The sequence below is a fragment of the Cynocephalus volans genome, chromosome 9 (genome assembly GCF_027409185.1).
Source record: "Cynocephalus volans isolate mCynVol1 chromosome 9, mCynVol1.pri, whole genome shotgun sequence".
Classification (NCBI taxonomy): Eukaryota; Metazoa; Chordata; class Mammalia; order Dermoptera; family Cynocephalidae; genus Cynocephalus; species Cynocephalus volans.
Window position 1 is genome coordinate 115442828 of NC_084468.1, and position 17614 is coordinate 115460441.

Genomic DNA, 17614 nt, shown 5'->3' on the forward strand with positions numbered 1-17614 from the left:
TATATTTTTGTATTAATAATTTGTAATTGCCAGTCAAGTTTTGTAATCTCTAAGAGTATGCTTTCTTTAGAACCAATCCACGTCAATTGGGTTACATGAGAATGTTTCCATGAACTGTTTCAAAAATATATTTTATTCCTTCTAATCAGGACAATTGCAAGTTTTCATTAGGGCAGTTTTTGTGGATATTTGATGACGGAATAATATAACGCAAGACAAATATATATTTTGCACATATAATTTAAAGGTCTTAAAAAATTTATAAATGTGTTGTCAAATCCAGTTTTCTAATATTCTGATATCTGATAACTCTGGTATTCAATTTATAACCAAATAGTATTGCTTTAATATTAAGGAATATAAATTTACATTTACGAGGGTACTTCAAAAAGTTTGTGAAAGATTTATATTATCATTCAATTTTATTTTTCCAGGAATTTTTTGAGGTACCCTCATGTATACATTTATAAACAGTATTTACTGAGTGCACATATGTGAGAGGGACTTTTATAAGTGCTTTGATAATATATTTATTTAATCCTCAAACATCTGTAGAGGTAGATATTATTATCATCTCCATTGTATAAGTGAGGGGACTGAAGCACACTCAGGAAGCTCTTCCAAGAAGTTACTTGTGTAATGTGTCAGAGGCAGAATGACAACACAGACAGATACTTCAGAGCCCACTTACTTAATCATAACACTAAACTGTCTTCTCTATTTCTCAGCTACCGTCCATACAACCTGTCTTTAACCACATCCCTTTGTTTTAGGTATGCATCACTATCGTTAGGCTTTGCCCACTTGTACTAATAATCTAGCATTTTTAACCACTTGTCTCATCGTTGTTCAGTTTCATCAAACATTGCCATTTTTCACTTCCAATACTTCATTTATTCTCATTAGGTTGACTAAAACCTTTCCTAGATAAAGGTTCATGCTATCCAGTATATCTTTTCCAATCAGACACTTTCAAGGAACATGCAAAAATGAAAATGCCAAATAAAAGACTTACATTTTTTCCATCAGAATATTTTGAATTTATTTTTCTTTAGATTTCAAGGTGTTCCATCATATAACACCAGAGGAAATCATATACTTATCTTCTATCAGCACAGCTAATCATTTTTCTATAATTTAGTAAATCCTTTTTATCACATCTTCCAAATATTTAGCCTTCCTCAATAAAACCTCAAGGCTCAAATGATTTTATTTTAATTAAATTATCTTGCAGTCAATCAAAGATGTGTTTTCTAATTAGTTAAGTGAGAATTCTCTTCTTTCAAAATTTTACATGTATCAGATTTTAGCCATTGCCCACCCAATCCCCATGACATTTCTAATTTATAAAACTGGCTATACAAAAGTTTAAATATTGTATTCTAAACAAAAAGCATAAATGCAGATTTTATATTTTTCTTGTATGCATTGCAGATAATTTTCAACCTAAGGTTAATTTGACATTTTACCACTTTTTAAACTAATTAGTTCAAGTAAATGAATTTCGAACTTGAACGGCTTTTATCTTTGCTTTACAGCAATCAGAAAATGGGATAAAAATAGTTATTTAATAATAAAATAACATTCACTGGAATATGTTAATGGCTATGGTCATTTTATTTCTATAAATTATGTTAATCTCACCTCAGGGTTTTTTTTATAATTGTTTTTTTGTTTTTGTTTTTGTTTTTGTTTTGTGACTGTCCAGTATGTCGAACACCTGACCTTACTTTTAAAACACATTGCTCTAACCAACTAAGTAAACAGCCAGGCCTATTTCTCAAAGTTTATCTAATGTTTAAAGTATCTCTCTAAATGTACTAATTTATTTTTTCAATAGCAGACATATTTAGTTATATAAATGACAATCCTAGTAAGAGCCAGAAGTTCCATCTCAATACAAAAGAACCAAGTATTTTCACAAAGTATTTTATTTAATTCAGTTTGAAATGAATCCTGTCCAGAATTCATCTCTCACCTCCCACATCCCAGTAAGCCAATGAGCTGACAGGAGACTAGGACATGGTCTTTCTCTAACACAGCAACTTGAATGAATCATATGTATTTATTTAGTCACTTTTTATTTATCTTGCTATAATACACTTTTGGTTAGAATTTTATATGTGTAATTGATTTACTAGAGATAATTTAAAGAAAAATACAATTTGCATATACTTTTTATAGATAATTCTGAAATCAGAATTATTTTTAAAATAAAGTAGCAAAGGTGAATTACAGCTTTATGATAAGATAGAAAAACAGCTTTTAATTCTCTGATGTATACACATCTAGAGAACACAGTCACAAATATTAAAAATCCAGTCACTGAATTCTGTTTCAATCTTGATTTGCCAGTTGTAGATAATTTTTCATAGTTCTGTTTACATGTTTCTCAATAGGTCTTGTACTACCTGCTAAATCTAAAAATTTCTTTTTTATTTCCGGTTCCTAGAGGAAATATAGAGCCATCTCAATTAGGTAGGCGACAGTGTACTAAAGAGTGATCAATTAGGACAATCTTACAATCCATCAAAGATATTAAGCAACTTCATTTATTTAACAACTCTATATTTTCTTCTAGAATGTGCTATTTAACTTTATGAATACCATGGCAAATATAACGTATTTTCAACATATAATTTATGTAAAGAATATTAATACATTTTAGTTTAAATTTTTGGAAAATTTTGACAGTATGCTAAAACTTTTCATTATGAAAATAGATTTTATGGTTTCTGGCTAATTTTTAGGGTAAAGGTATAGGGTTTCTGTTGCATTTAGCACATACAGAAATTACAACATTATGAGCTCATTTCGATGCATACACAATCTGAAGCATACAGAACATGCCAAATGCAGAAAAAGAAACATTACTTGAGGAACCTACATACTATTCTCCATAATGACTGTACTACTTCACAGTCCCACCAACCATGCAGGAGGGTTCCTCTTTCTCCATGGCATCACCAGCATTTGTTATTTTTGGTCATTTTTTATAACAGCCAGTCTGATTGGCGTGAAGTGATATCTCAAAGTGGTTTTGATTTGCATTTCCTTGATGAGCAGTGATGTTGAACATTTTTTCATATATATGTTGGCTATTTGTATGTCTACCTTTGAGAAATGTCTATTCAGCTACTATGTCCATTTTTTAATTGGATTATTTGTTTTTTTGCTGTAGAGTTATTTGAGCTCTTTGAATATTCTGGATATTAACCCCTTGTTGGATGTGTAGTTTGTCTTTTCACTCTGTTGATTGTTTCCTTGGCTGAGCAGAAGCTTTTTAATTTGATATAATACCATTTGTTTATTTTTTCTATTGCTGCCTGTGCTTTTGAGGTGTTATTCATAAAGTCTTTACCCAGTCCTAAACCCTGGAGTGTTTCCCCTATGTTTCCTTCTACTAGTTTTAAAGTTTCAGGTCTTATACTTAAGTCTTTAATCCATTTTGAGTTGATTTTGGTATATAGTGAAAGATACAGATCAAGTTTTCATTCTTCTACATATGGATATCCAATTTTCTTAGCACCGTTTACTGAAGAGGCAGTCTTTTCTCCAATGTAAGTTTTTGGTGCCTTTGTTGAAGATCAGCTGGCTGTAAATAGGTGGGTTGATCTGGGTTCTCTATTCTGTTCCATTGGTCCACATGTCTGATTTTATGCCAGCACCATGCTGTTTGTGTTACTATAGATTTGTAATATAGTTTAAATTCAGGAAGTATACTGCCTCCAGCTTACTTTTTTTGCTCAGGATTGCTTTGGCTATTCAGGGTCTTTTCTGGTTCCATATGAATGTTTGGATTACTTTTTCTGTTTCTGTGAAGAAGGTCATTGGTATTTGATGGGGATTGTATTGAATTTATAGATGGCTTTGGATAGTATGGGACTTTTACTACATTGGTTCTTCTTATCCATGAACAAGGAATGTCTTTCCTTCTTTTGGTGTCTTCTTTAATTTCTTTCAGTAGTGATTTGTAGTTCTCAATGTAGAGATCTCCTGGTTAGATTTATTCCTAGGTATTTTATTTATTTGGTAACTAATGTAAATAGGCTTGCTTTCTTGATTTCTTTTTCTTCTAGTTTGTTGTTGGAGTATAAAAATGCTTTGGTTTTATAAAAATGTATTGGTTTTGCATCCTGCAACCTTACTGAATTTGTTTATCAGCTGTAAGAGTTTTTTGGTAGACTCTCTTGGGTTTTCTATGTATAGAATCATATCATCTGCAAACAGAGACAATTTGATTTCATCTTTTACCTATTTGGATGCCCTTTATTTCTTTCTCTTGTCTAATTGCTCTGGTGAGTACTTCCAATATTGTGTTAAATAGGAGTGGTGACTTGTTCATGATCTTAAAGGGAAAGCTTTCAGCTTTTCTCATTCAGGATGATATCAGCAGTGGGTTTATCACATATGGCTTTTATTATGTTGAGATACCTTCTTCTATACCTAATTTGTTGAGAGTCTTTATTGAAAAAGGACTGTTGAATTTTGTCAAATGTTTTTTTCTGCATCTGTTGAGATGATCATATGGATTCTGTTCTTGACTTTGTAGATGTGGTGTATTATACTTGTTGACTGGGGCTAGGCAATGGAACCAACCTTGATGTCCATCAGTGGAGGATTGGATGTGGAAACTGTGGTATATATACACAATGGAATACTAGCCAGCCATAGAAAATAATGAAATTCTGACATTTGCAGCAACGTGGATGAGCCTGGATAAAATTATCCCAGGTGAAATAACTCAGGCACAGAAGGAGAAATACCACATTCTCACTCATAGCTGAATGCATAAATAAACAAATAAACAATAACGAGAGACAGAGAGAAAGAAAGAAACAACAATCATATAACAACAACAGTTATACGTTGCACTTTTAGAAAGAGAGAGAGGAACTATGGTTACTAGAGGTGGAAAAGGAGGGGGGAGGAACTGGGGGCTAATGAGGAACTGGTTAACAGACACAAAGTATAATTGCATATTGTAGTGATGAATAGGCTAACTGTCCCAATCTAACAGTCACGCATTGTACACATTGTTGAAAATCGACATTGTATTCCACATATATGGATTATAAATTATCTGAATAAAAAAATAATTCATAGGAGTTGTAACATTAAATGTTACTATAGTTTTTATTCCTATTTATAACCAACATAATTCAAAATTGAGAAATGAAGTAGAGAATGATTAAAATTGTATTTGACTAAGTCTGTGATGCTAAATTGGTAACTTATATGAGAGAATTGAGTGAGAAAATGTTTTATAACCAGTGAAAACAGTTCCAGTCTATCATCTGAAAGATATCTACAAAGGGGAAAAGAATTTGTGCAGACAAATCATCTAAATGCATTATTTTATTTTCATTTTATATTTATATTCTGCAATCAATAAACATTTGTATTTTCATTTTTTAAAAAGAAACATTATTATTATTATTACAATTTATTTTAATCGCATTACTCATAATTGCACAGATAGAAAAGCTCAAGGTCTGTGCATTAGAGTTTTCCAGAGAAACACAACCAATATATTAAGTATGTATAAAGGAAGATATTTATTTTAAGGAATTGGTTCACATGATGATAGAAGCTGGCAAATACAAAATCTCAGGGTGGACTGATAGGCTGGAGTCCCAGAGAAAAGCCAATACTGTAGTTCAGGTCCAGAGGCATCAGGCTAAGACCCAGGAAAGAGATAATGCTGCAATTTAAGTCTGAAGTCTATCTGTTATAGAATTCCCTCTTGCTCACGGGAGACTGTCATTTTGTTCTATTCAGATCTTTGGTTGATTGGATGAGATCTACCTTTATTAGGAAGACAATCTGCTTTACTCACAGAAACATCCAAACCAATGTTTGACCAACTATCTGGGCACTGTGTTCCAGCCAAATTAGCACATAACATTAACTATCAAAGTTGGAATTCAACATTAAGTCAATTACTACAAATTGAATGTTTCTACATTATGTCATCTTACTTTCTATGGCTTCATTTCGGAATATGATTGTCTTTGCTTCTTCCCACATCTCCACCTTTATTAGCAGTTTCTTGTAATTGTCTTGTTTCTAGTTTCCACTTATCCATATTACTCCCTGTACTGTATGTAATTCCAAACTAAAGACTTTTACCATACATATCTATTTGACTAATTTAACTCATTTCTAATCATTTCTCATTTCCCTGAATACATTTCTAGATTTTGTAACATAACTCAGGGATATATATTGATTTTTATTTCTAACAGTTTCACATATAAAAACGGATTATACTTAGGATGTATTAGGTAGAAAAAGATCAGACTTATACCTTATAGTCCCTTATAATTCCACACAAAAACAGCACAGAGATGATACATAGAATCTTCTGAGTACATATTTCTGAGTGACTCTTTTAAAAACTTTGTTTTAAGAAGATACACACTTTAAATAGCCTGCAAATTTATGTATAGTATCTATCATAGATATCTCACTTCAGTTAAATTTCCATCTTTCTTGTTTGTACATGCTACAGATAATCAGATGTATAAAACTAATACTGAAACTCAATTTAACTCAATTAGTTCATACTTGTTTGAACAACAGAAAAGCATGCAACAAACACATTCCCTAAAACTTACTGCTTAGGCTATTTTTACTATTCTAATATAATATATGGTATTTATTTTCATAATACATTGACATCATTTTTTATTCTTACCTAATGTAATCCAATTAGTGTAAATGCATCATTTGATAGGAATTTCCTAATGTGTTGTTTTTTATATAATTGAAATATATAAAATAATTCAGAAAGAATTTCCGCTAAATGAAGTTGCATACTATGGTCACAAAGTTTAAAATTAATTAAAATTTCAGTGTGCTTAATGTTACATATAAGCTGTGGTAGAAAAAAAGCTGTTTATCAATTTATGACATAAGGATTTTGTTTCCCTTTTCATGTAATCTTATTCCAGAAGAAACATCTATACAATTTAGCCCTGAAAATTATTGGGCTGTGAAATGTGACATATATTATAGTTTAATTATACTAAATTAGTAATGACCTTTACTGCATTTAAATAATTTTTCTCTGTGCACCTATGTTTAAAATATTTGTTGGATATTTAAATATATAAACATGTATCTACATAATATACATACATAAAATACATATATACACATAAAGTACATAATATTTATATGTACTCATATATATACATATATATACTTTGTGTGTAGGTATGTACACATATATGTGTGTATTTATTCCTAACTTTACACACACAGGTAAAGAAATATACATGCACATATAAGTGGCAAGGAGATAATCAGAGAGTTAAAATACTGAATGTTGTCTTTAACTTTTAAATTTTCTTTGAACACATTAAACTGAATAAAGAAACATAAAAGTGCTGCCGACACTTTCAATTCAAGTCAAAGCAAAATATGTATTCTTTTAAAAGACATATTTGGAGTTCAATAATCATGAATAAAGATTGTATTAGTGTGTAAGTAGTGATTTAATACAAAAAGCCCATATTAATATCCATTCCTCCAAAAGATTATGTTATCTGTAGTTACTTTTAGATTACATGTTCATTATATTTAAAGAAATAAACAATTTTAAATTTTTGTTTCTTTTTTAAATGTGGTATAAATAATCTTACCTCTTCAAGTCATTTGGTGAATGAGTCATCCCCAATATATGCATATCGATCAGTTTATTGTTGATCCATTTAGAGTTGATTAATGTTTATTAGTCTATTTTTTAAAAAAGATAGCATTAAACTACTAAGTCAATGAATATGTTCCATCTAAATATATATAAATCCAAGATTGTTTCAACAACAGCTTTATCTTTTCTTGTATGCATCAAGGATTTATGCATGATTTAAAAAAAAGCATGGGATTCGATTCTACCATTAGGATGCTTTCTGTTTATCTGAAAAAAAAATCAAAATAGATCATCTCTGATTTATATGAAACAATTTGGATGAGGAAATTATTAAAATTAGTATTTTGCTGGATATTGCAAAGGCATCCAAAAGCTTATTATATAACCTCACACCTCGAGGGGATTGTCAATAATGCCTTGAGAACAAACCTATTAATTTTTCTCCTTTCCCCCCCTCCCAGATCTATTAGAAAGGTCTATTTAAAAAAATACCTTTTTGATTTTCAGAAATTTTTATAATTCAAAATTTTGGATTTGGTTTATTGAACAGATTATCCCAGTAAACTGTAATTTGGAAAAGACTTTACAGATTAAGCTCTATTTAAGGAGGGAAAGTATGTTGGATATTGCTAACACAATATGAGAAGAACCAGAGGCACTGTAAGTTGTTTAGTGCAGGAAACTGGGGGAAAATTGTAAGACTGGAGGTTGGGATTTTAGTTGGGCAATATATTCTGTCAGATAATCATTCGAAACTTCCAGTGAGAGTGCTTTCCCAAGTCATATTGACGAACAAATGATTTTTTCTGGACTGCTATCTCACCACTTTTTCCTGATGTGGATTTTAAACAATTTATAAAATGACAAACACACACATTTACTGCGTAATCTCATAATGATTTCAGCGATGCCTCTTCTCTCCATTAAGTAGTAGAGATTACAGATATATTTAATAAATATTGAAGATACAAGTCACTTAAACAAATTTCTACAGACATCAGAAAAAAGTGAAGATTTTAAAAATGATTGAAATATAATCATTTATTTCACTCTTCACCACTTCCAGTCAGCAGGTGCTATGGAGAGGATTATTGACCCATTTATCCCAGTATTGAAATCACTTGAAAATCCAAAGGTAATATTTATTTCACATGATTTTGAGGCCAACATTAGGATAAGTTGTTTGATTTGTTCTCAGAATTGATTTAGTAATTGGATTTATAATTCATCTCAATGTATCTCAAATTTATAATTTAAAATCCATTCAAATATATTTAAGTTTAATTAAATTTGAATTTTCTTTTTAGCATAATGAAATAATAAATTTTATAGTCTGTTGATCAACTGACCATCAAATTAATGATTACTTTAGTATAAGGAAGTTTCACCAGAAAGCTAATTTTTATACAAAATCTCATTTGACTTATGTCAGGTGATTTTTAAACAGTGACTTCTTATTTCTGTTTTTATGTTAGTTTTATGTTAGTGTGTTGGCTGACTGGGCACTCAACATACACTGAATAAGTAAGTGTTGATTGTAATGTGCAGAAAATTAGATTATACATATGTATTGGTTTAAGAATCTGAGATTAAAGAATACATTTGTGTAATTTACAGTAAAAAGGTTAATTTCTATCACACTCATCATCAAGTATAGTTGGGACTGTATTAATTACATGAACCAAAATATAAAGCTACTGTCATTATTTCATATTCTCACCTTATACACTAGGAAATAAATAAGATACCACAAATACTGTTGGGTTGTAAGATGCATTTCTATTGAATTCCTGAATGCAATGATTCAGATAATCCACTGCTTACGCAGAAAGCCCAAGACCACTTGCAATCACAGTCAAGACTTTTCATGGTCAGATAAAATGAAAGCTCCAACTTGTGCTCCAACTTGCTGTACCTCCCTCAGTGCTCTGTCTCCTCACAATTCTTCTGTGCCAATTATTTTCTCTTTTAAGGAGCTCCTGGATTGATTTTATTCTTCTTTATCTCCTATGTCTTTATTCTTGCTTGTTAATTCCTGCAGTAGGTTTACTCTCCATATTTACCCTAAGGCAATTCTGTGCTGTTTCATTGACCCTTGTCTGTTTTTTCTGATTGATTTCAAGAATTTGCCAGGAGCCAGTGGGTGTCAAAAATATGGCTTTTTATTTTCAAAATATGTCAGCCACACATGTGCCAGAACTTTGACCTTTAAAACAGACTGCTTCTGTATACAAGTCCTCATATTTACACATTGTTTATCATAGTTTGTATTTTTGAAACATCAGTGCTGCGTAGATGGTTCCGTGCCTTAATGACAAATTACATTTGAGATTTCTTCTCATTTGAGATTTCAATCTCAGGGGTCATGGTTTTTTCCATGTGAAAAATGTCAATCAAATTATCTGGTATCTGAGTCCCTTCCTGATCTGTCATTCTCTGATTCATTTTGCTCCTACATTATTATTTCTATACTCAGGGGCTCTTAGATTGATTGATTGATTGATTGATGTAGAAGGCCTTTAGCCTTTCCAGCACCTGTTAGTATTACTGAGTCTTTTCATATTATTATATTTTCCCTTAGATTTATTTATATATCAACAAATAGGATTTTTTAGCTGTACGTTTAGTTTAAATTTTATTAAAGTGAACCTCACTGTTCTAGCTTATCAAGTTTGTTAGTATACGGTTTTCCATTTTTAACAACCAATAAAAACAGTGTTGTTTTGGTGAGCATCTATTCTACCATATCCTAACTCTTAATTCAATTGGTTAAATGGTTGGTTTAAGGATTACTTCTTTGGCTGCTACTGCATGGAAATATTCACATAATTATAACATTATGAAGATCTAGAAGTTGAATATGCTTGTGTTATGGAAGATTAAATTCCATCTCATTTCAACTAACTTGCTAGACTCTTGGCTTTCGAATACTCATCTTTATTAATTTTATCCTGAATGTACGCACATGATGTTCTGGCACAGAGACAGTTTTGTTATTTATTACCGCTTAGTAAATAATAAGTACCCCTTTGTCCTCATGCTTTTACATACACCTGGGATGATGCAATGAGAATCAATAGTAATTTTTTCTACAAAAGTAGCCAGGTATTCCATGGGTAAGGGGCCAGGAAAAAGTATTATTCTCTGCTTGTAAGGAGTTTGGAGAAAGCTGTACCCTGCACCATCTGAATAGTTCTTGGAAAATATGGGCTTTATTTTACATCTTTGTTATATAAACAAAATCTGTCTAGTGGCCAGAAAGCTCAATGTTTCCCAGTTTTTATGGCATAGAAATATCTTCACATTCTGTGGCTTCATCCTTTTTGACATAGGGAAATCAGTCTCCAGGCTTCTCTTCTCAAGGGCTTAATGTATACACCTAGTCTAGGCTGTAACCATTTGACTCTCTAAGGAAGGTAAAAGAGGATTTTGTTTGCTTTTATTGTTTATTACCCTATTCAGATCAAAGCAATCCATTAAACAAATATCTAAGGATCTAGTTCTTACGGTATGTGAAGAGGAGACTAATATTTTTGCAGTAGCCCTGAGGAATCCAGGGATTCCTCATTGTTTCCATATAGAAACAAATCCATATTGCTTCAGTGCAATGTTCAATTTATACATCAGCCTTTGCTTTGCAAGCATACACCCAAAACATAGTAGCATACAATATCTGCAGGGTTTGACTGATCTAGGTTGGTTTTCCTAATATTTGTTGGACTTAGTCATACATCTGCATTTTGGCTGGTTTCTCATGTGTTCTCTAACTCTTTTCTGGAACCAGAAGATTAGCAGAGGCAAATCCTTCTCACGGCAATGGTAGAATCACAAAATAGCAAGCAAAAACTCCCTCAAAGCATTTACATTTTCAGTCTGTGCTACAAATTTGCACATCATCACTTTCACCTTGTTGTTATGGCCAAAGTACTGTAAATGGCTGATCCCTGCATAAAAGGCATAGCACTGAAAATTATCTGGCACTTTCCCTGGAAGTGAGCAAAAGAGAATATGGATTAATATAAGAAATGGTGTCAGAAAGAGAAATGAGGGGCTGTGTTCACAAAGAACCCATGTGTCATGTTTGAATTAGATAGCTAAGGAATGATCCTTAAAGACAAAAATTAAGGAGATGGTGGTGGTGATGTTAGGTGATAACAGAGCAAGGATATTTGATTTATTTTATTCCTCTGTCATTTGTATAATATATACATGCAATATAAGTGGTTATAGTACCTATCCTTTTCAGACACATTTATCATCATAACAAAAGGTGTTTCAAATGCACGTTTTTTTAAAGTACATAAAATTACAATAAAAGCATTGCTATGAGAGAACGAATGTACACATATGCTGTGCTGAGACCACATACACAAGTAGAACTCTGACCCACAACCTCTATCTCAACCAGTCCAGGAATCCAAACCTCAACCTACGCAGCAATGGACCCCAAAGGATTTGGTCAGTAACTACAGCTTCCCTCATTTTTGCCCTCCTCCCCCACCCCACACCCAGTTCTCAGTTTAGGACCAACCAGAGAAAGCCAAATATACTTCGCTCACCAATCACACAGGATGACCTGCTTCTATTTAGCTGATCTTCAGCTTCCCCATGACAACAACTTCCAATCAGGGCATACCTGAAGCCTGCCCTCTACCCGCTATAAAGCTTTCACAATCCCCTGCCTCCCTTTGAGTATAAAACTATTTCTATTATGTCAATTCCAAGTGATGATGGCTGACTATAAATGCCCTTTGCTCCATCAATTTCAGTAGTCTTAATTTATTTCCATGACAATATATTATCAAGACGTATTTTAAAGGAGTAGTAAAATTTTTCCTGCTTAGGAAAGTCTAATTTTAAAATTAGTTTTACATGTTTAAAGAACAATAGATGAAAGTTATGCCCATAAAGGATAGGATGGGAATTTTACATAGCTTATTACCTCCAAGTATGCTCTTCAAAATAACTGTTTCCTCTCATTCAATCAGACTTCACTATAGTTATACATTCTTGTGATTATGTGGTTCTTTGGGATGGTAATAATAGTGTGATGGCTTGGAAAACTTGATGTTTTCTTTACTCCCAAGTCTGAAATTATTTGTTTAGGATATCTACCGAAAACAGTACCGTTTATGGGATCTTTCTTTGGCATATCATAATAAATAAAATCAAATAAATGAAATCAAGGCCTTACTCCAGATTGTCCATATTGTTTCACAACTAGTCAAGCTACAGCACCATTCACCATAAGCACTAAATAATTTGACTAAAAATGACCATGAAATATTATCTAGGCCACACTGCATTGCATCGTGAAGAATAAGCATTTTAAAAAAGGTGTGAACTTCTTGCATTTTAAGGACTTCTGAGTTTTCATGACTGCAAGTCAGTCTAACATGTAATAGCTCTCACTAACAGGAAATCATTGCATGGGAAAATCTTCATGCTCCATGAGAATGCTGACTTTCAGTCTAATAGAGAAATAGAGATGGGTTAGACATCTTTTCCGATGCCACTGTATACACAAACTTTTGTGAAGTTAGGTGTTAACTATCCTTGTTTTTCTTTTCCATACCTAAGAATTTTCTTGAGAAATTTATTTCCTTAAGTTATTATTTCTTTTTTGAAATCTACTATTTCAGTGAGTTTCTTGAATTTATATACTTTGAGAAGACATAGTGATTTATAAATAACCCATTAGTGGCATAATAGAAATAGTTTTATATTTAGCTCTTTAATAGTATAATATTTCACAGACTATTGCTGCACAACTTTTTTAACAATGTAATTTGGTTAGAATATTTTCTTATGCAAAAGTATCATTTTTATTAAATATTTTATAATTGTGTCTGTGTCCCTTTTGGAATCAGATATAATACAAAACATATATTTATTTTCTATTAATTGCTGTCTATGTGACAAAACATTTATTATAGTTATGGTAGTTGGAATAATATGTATGCAAGGTAAAACAAATATTCTTTCAGAATATAACTTCAAAAATTACAAAAAGGAGATTTTCATATTATGAGCAATGATAAACACTGCAAAGAATTACAGCAATGTCCCCCCCAAAAATACAATTTTTCCTCTCATTTTTTTACTATTTAAAATATTTGCATTTTTAAAATTCAGAAATGATTTTGAATGACTTTACAATGCTTAATATATTTACATCTCTTACAATAGTACCAAGAGCATGTTAATGCTATGTTAATGTTTGCTATTATTATTATTGTTAGTGCTATTCTTATTAAGAAAAATTTAGATAGAAATTTCATGATAAATATTCACTGGCTATATTGTATAATAGAATCAAAATGTCAATACTATATTATTAGATAAAAAAGAAAGATGTTTGTGGCATATAAAATTGTTTCATCTAACCACTTATAAAAGAATAAAAGTAGCTCATAGCTATGAAGCAAAACAAGGTCCAAAATCACACTGGTGGTGGTCATTGCATTCAGTTTTGCATGGTTCATTCACAATTGTTTTTATCAGTCTCTCCAGAATGCAATTCTTATTTGAACGTGAGATGATTCCAGTGGAGGTTGTCTAATCAGTTTATACTCATTTGCAGTAACAGGCTAGATAAAAGAAAAACAATCTTTTAGATAAGAACAAGGGATATGATTGGGCCTTAGTATGATAATTAGGAACCTTAAAACTATTCCTGCCTTTGTTTGTTTGCCTGAGTTTTGAAGTGTTAGTTATAAACCGTGGTATAAAGGCTGTGGATCCTACTGGGTATATTTGTATATGTTGCCTCTGGATAGAAAATACTGTACAATTTTATGAGTGCAATCACTGAAATCATTTGTGCATCTACCCCAGGGCTCAGGGAATGAAGGGAGTTTATTAAATGATCTAATCCCATTGAAAAGGGTGTGGTCTAGTGGATGGCAAAGCATTATACCCCAATAAACTTTGGGAATGCTTTTTAGAATCTCTACACCAGTAAATTAGGGATAAATACAGTAGTATAAGGGCTTCAGAAAGAAAGGTGACCTTATGACTAATGATGAGTTCCTTTGTCCCACGAAAACCTTGGCGAATAGTATTTAAGCAGTTTAACTCACTGCCTATTCTTTTATCCCTCCCTTAACTACAAAATGGACTACAAACATTCTAAAATAAATGAGGCCACATACTGAATTGGCCTTGTCTTCTTCTATGGCATTACTGTACCAAGGTTATGGGTTCTGTGCTAGAACTTATAATTGTTTTACACATATAGTAGATAACAAGTCATTTTAAAAACAGGAGCATTCTTTCACATATTAACACAGTACCCTGGTAACTTTGTATGCTTAATAAAGTAGTGAAATAAGGATCTCGGGAATACAAAATGGCAAACTACAGAATGAACATAATACAAGAGCTCATGATAATACTAAAAGAATAGGCTAGTAAAATTATGAATAATTCTCAATAGGCAAATTGAACCATTTGAGACAATATTATAAAATAGCTGGCCAACAGACATATGGTTTATTTGGGTTGCAAGAAGCAGCTTAGAAAGTCTCTTAAGAGGAAATTATTTCCAGTAAAGGTATAATAAAAATTGCTTCACTTAGTGATTAATTAAGCAACTCTGGCAATACTGCATAACCAGTAGATTATACATGTGTTTGGCTAAATAGTAAATGTGGGATACCAAGCTGGAGGAGAAAATAGGACAGAAGAAGTATTATACTATTCTGGGAGAAAAAAATGCTACTGGATTAGAGAATTGAAGCAAATGCGGTAACAGGACCTGATAGCCTACCCATTAATTAGAGCATTTAGATCTCAAATGGAATATCACAGATAAATTCAATTAAAATGGATGGATAAAACTTTTCACAAATATATACTTGCTGTCTCTCAATTGGGTACCATGGAGACAGCCCCAAGAAATTATAAAACAAATTTTAATTTTAACATTTTATTTTGGTGTTTGTAAAAGTGATGCAATGAAGTGGGACTCTCAGCTATAGCCAGGTGAGGAGACTGACAAGCAGCTATAACATGTAGCTATAAAGCTGGAGAAAACATACAACCACAACCATTTAGTGCTATGATATTTGGTCAAAGGTATAGACAAATTAAGAAACATTTCTGTTTGAAAAACTGCCCAATTTTAGGTAAGTACTGTAGGAATCTGTGGCCCTTGGCATGGAGCTGCTCATACCTCCTCTCATCTTGGTTGGAATGAGCCTCCTACCATTAGGACAGGTGTCTTCACTGTCATTGTTAAAGGAGGCCCATTTGACAAGGAGCAATGAGCAGTGCCCAGCATGATCATCAGTAAATGTGACTTCTCAGAGGCAACAAGAGGGTGGTGGGATACAGCTTATTCTATTAGCCTGAGATTGTAGTCTTCATTGGAGAAAGGATATTCCTTTGCACTTATACGGTGGAAAAGAGAGAGGGCCAAAACTTTCAACAAACTCTGGGATAGTCTGTTGCTGTCCACACGTGCATAGAAAACTGTAAAGGGCCCAAATAAAATAATAAGGAGTGATAATTTTAAAATGGCTTAACTGTTAAATATATTCCCTTATACAAACACAGATACATTGACAGAAGTTAAAAAGATTATTGCCTAGATTGTTTAAACACAACTTCTGTGTGGTCATTGGCAGATCACTAAGTTATACAGAGAGAAAAGCAACTCAGAGTAAAGTTAGACTTACATCAAAAGGAAGAATTATTAAAAAGAAAGAAAGAAAATAATAAAAAATAAAAAAACTAAGCAGAGACATCAGTAACTATCCACTGCAGAGAGGACAGAAAATGCAAACTTATCCCAGAAAGTCACTCAAAAACAAAACAAAACACATGATCTTATACATAGAAAAACCCATAGACTCTACCAAAAATCTCTTACAGCTGATTAACAATTTCAGTAATGTTGCAGGATACAAAATCAACACCCCAAAATCAATACTGTATTTATAGTCTAATAACAACCCAGCAGAAAGTGAAATCAAGAAAGCAAGCCCATTTACAATAGCTGAAAAAAAAAAAAAAAAAAAAAACCTAGGGATCAATTTGACCAAGGAGGCGAAAGATCTCTGCAGTGAGAACTACAAAACGTTACTGAATGAAATTAAAGAGGACACAAAAAGGCAGAAAGGTATACCATGCTCTTGGATAGGAAGATTTAACATTGTGAAAATGCCCATTCTACCCAAAGCAATCTACAGATTCAATGCAATCCCCATCAAAATATCAATGACATCCTTCACAGAAATAGAAAAAAGAAATCCTAACATTCATATTGAACAACAAGAGACCCTGAATAGCCAAAGCAATCCTCAGCAAAATAATATGGCTGGAGACATAACACTACCTGAGTTCAAATTATATTACAAAGCTACTGTAACCAAAACAGTATGGTACTAGCATATAAACAGACATTCAGATCAATAGAACAGAATTTTAAAAACCCAGAGTCAACCAAAATACTTGTAGCCAACTGATCTTTGACAAAAGCAGCAAGAACATACATTTGGGAAAAGATTGCCTCTTCAATTTTCCAAAGGGAAAATTGGACATCCATTTGCAGAAAAATGAAACTGGGCCTGTACCTCTCACCATATACAAAAATCAAATCAAAATGGATTAAAGACTTAAATATAAGACCTGAAACCATAAAATTACTAAAGGAAAACATAGGGGAGACACTCCAGGTAGGAGGACTGGGAAAAGACTTTATGAGTAAGATCCCAGAAGCACAATCAACAAAAGAAATAATAAAGAAATGGGATTATATCAAATTAAAAAGCTTCTGCACAGCAAAGGAAATACTCAACAGGGTGGAAAGACAGTCTAAAGAATGGGAGAAAATATTTGCAAACTATATCATCCACAAGGGGTTAATATCCATAATATACAAAGAACTCAAACAAGTACAGAGTAAAAAAAAACAAATAATCCAATTAAAAAATGGGCAAAGGAGCTCAATAG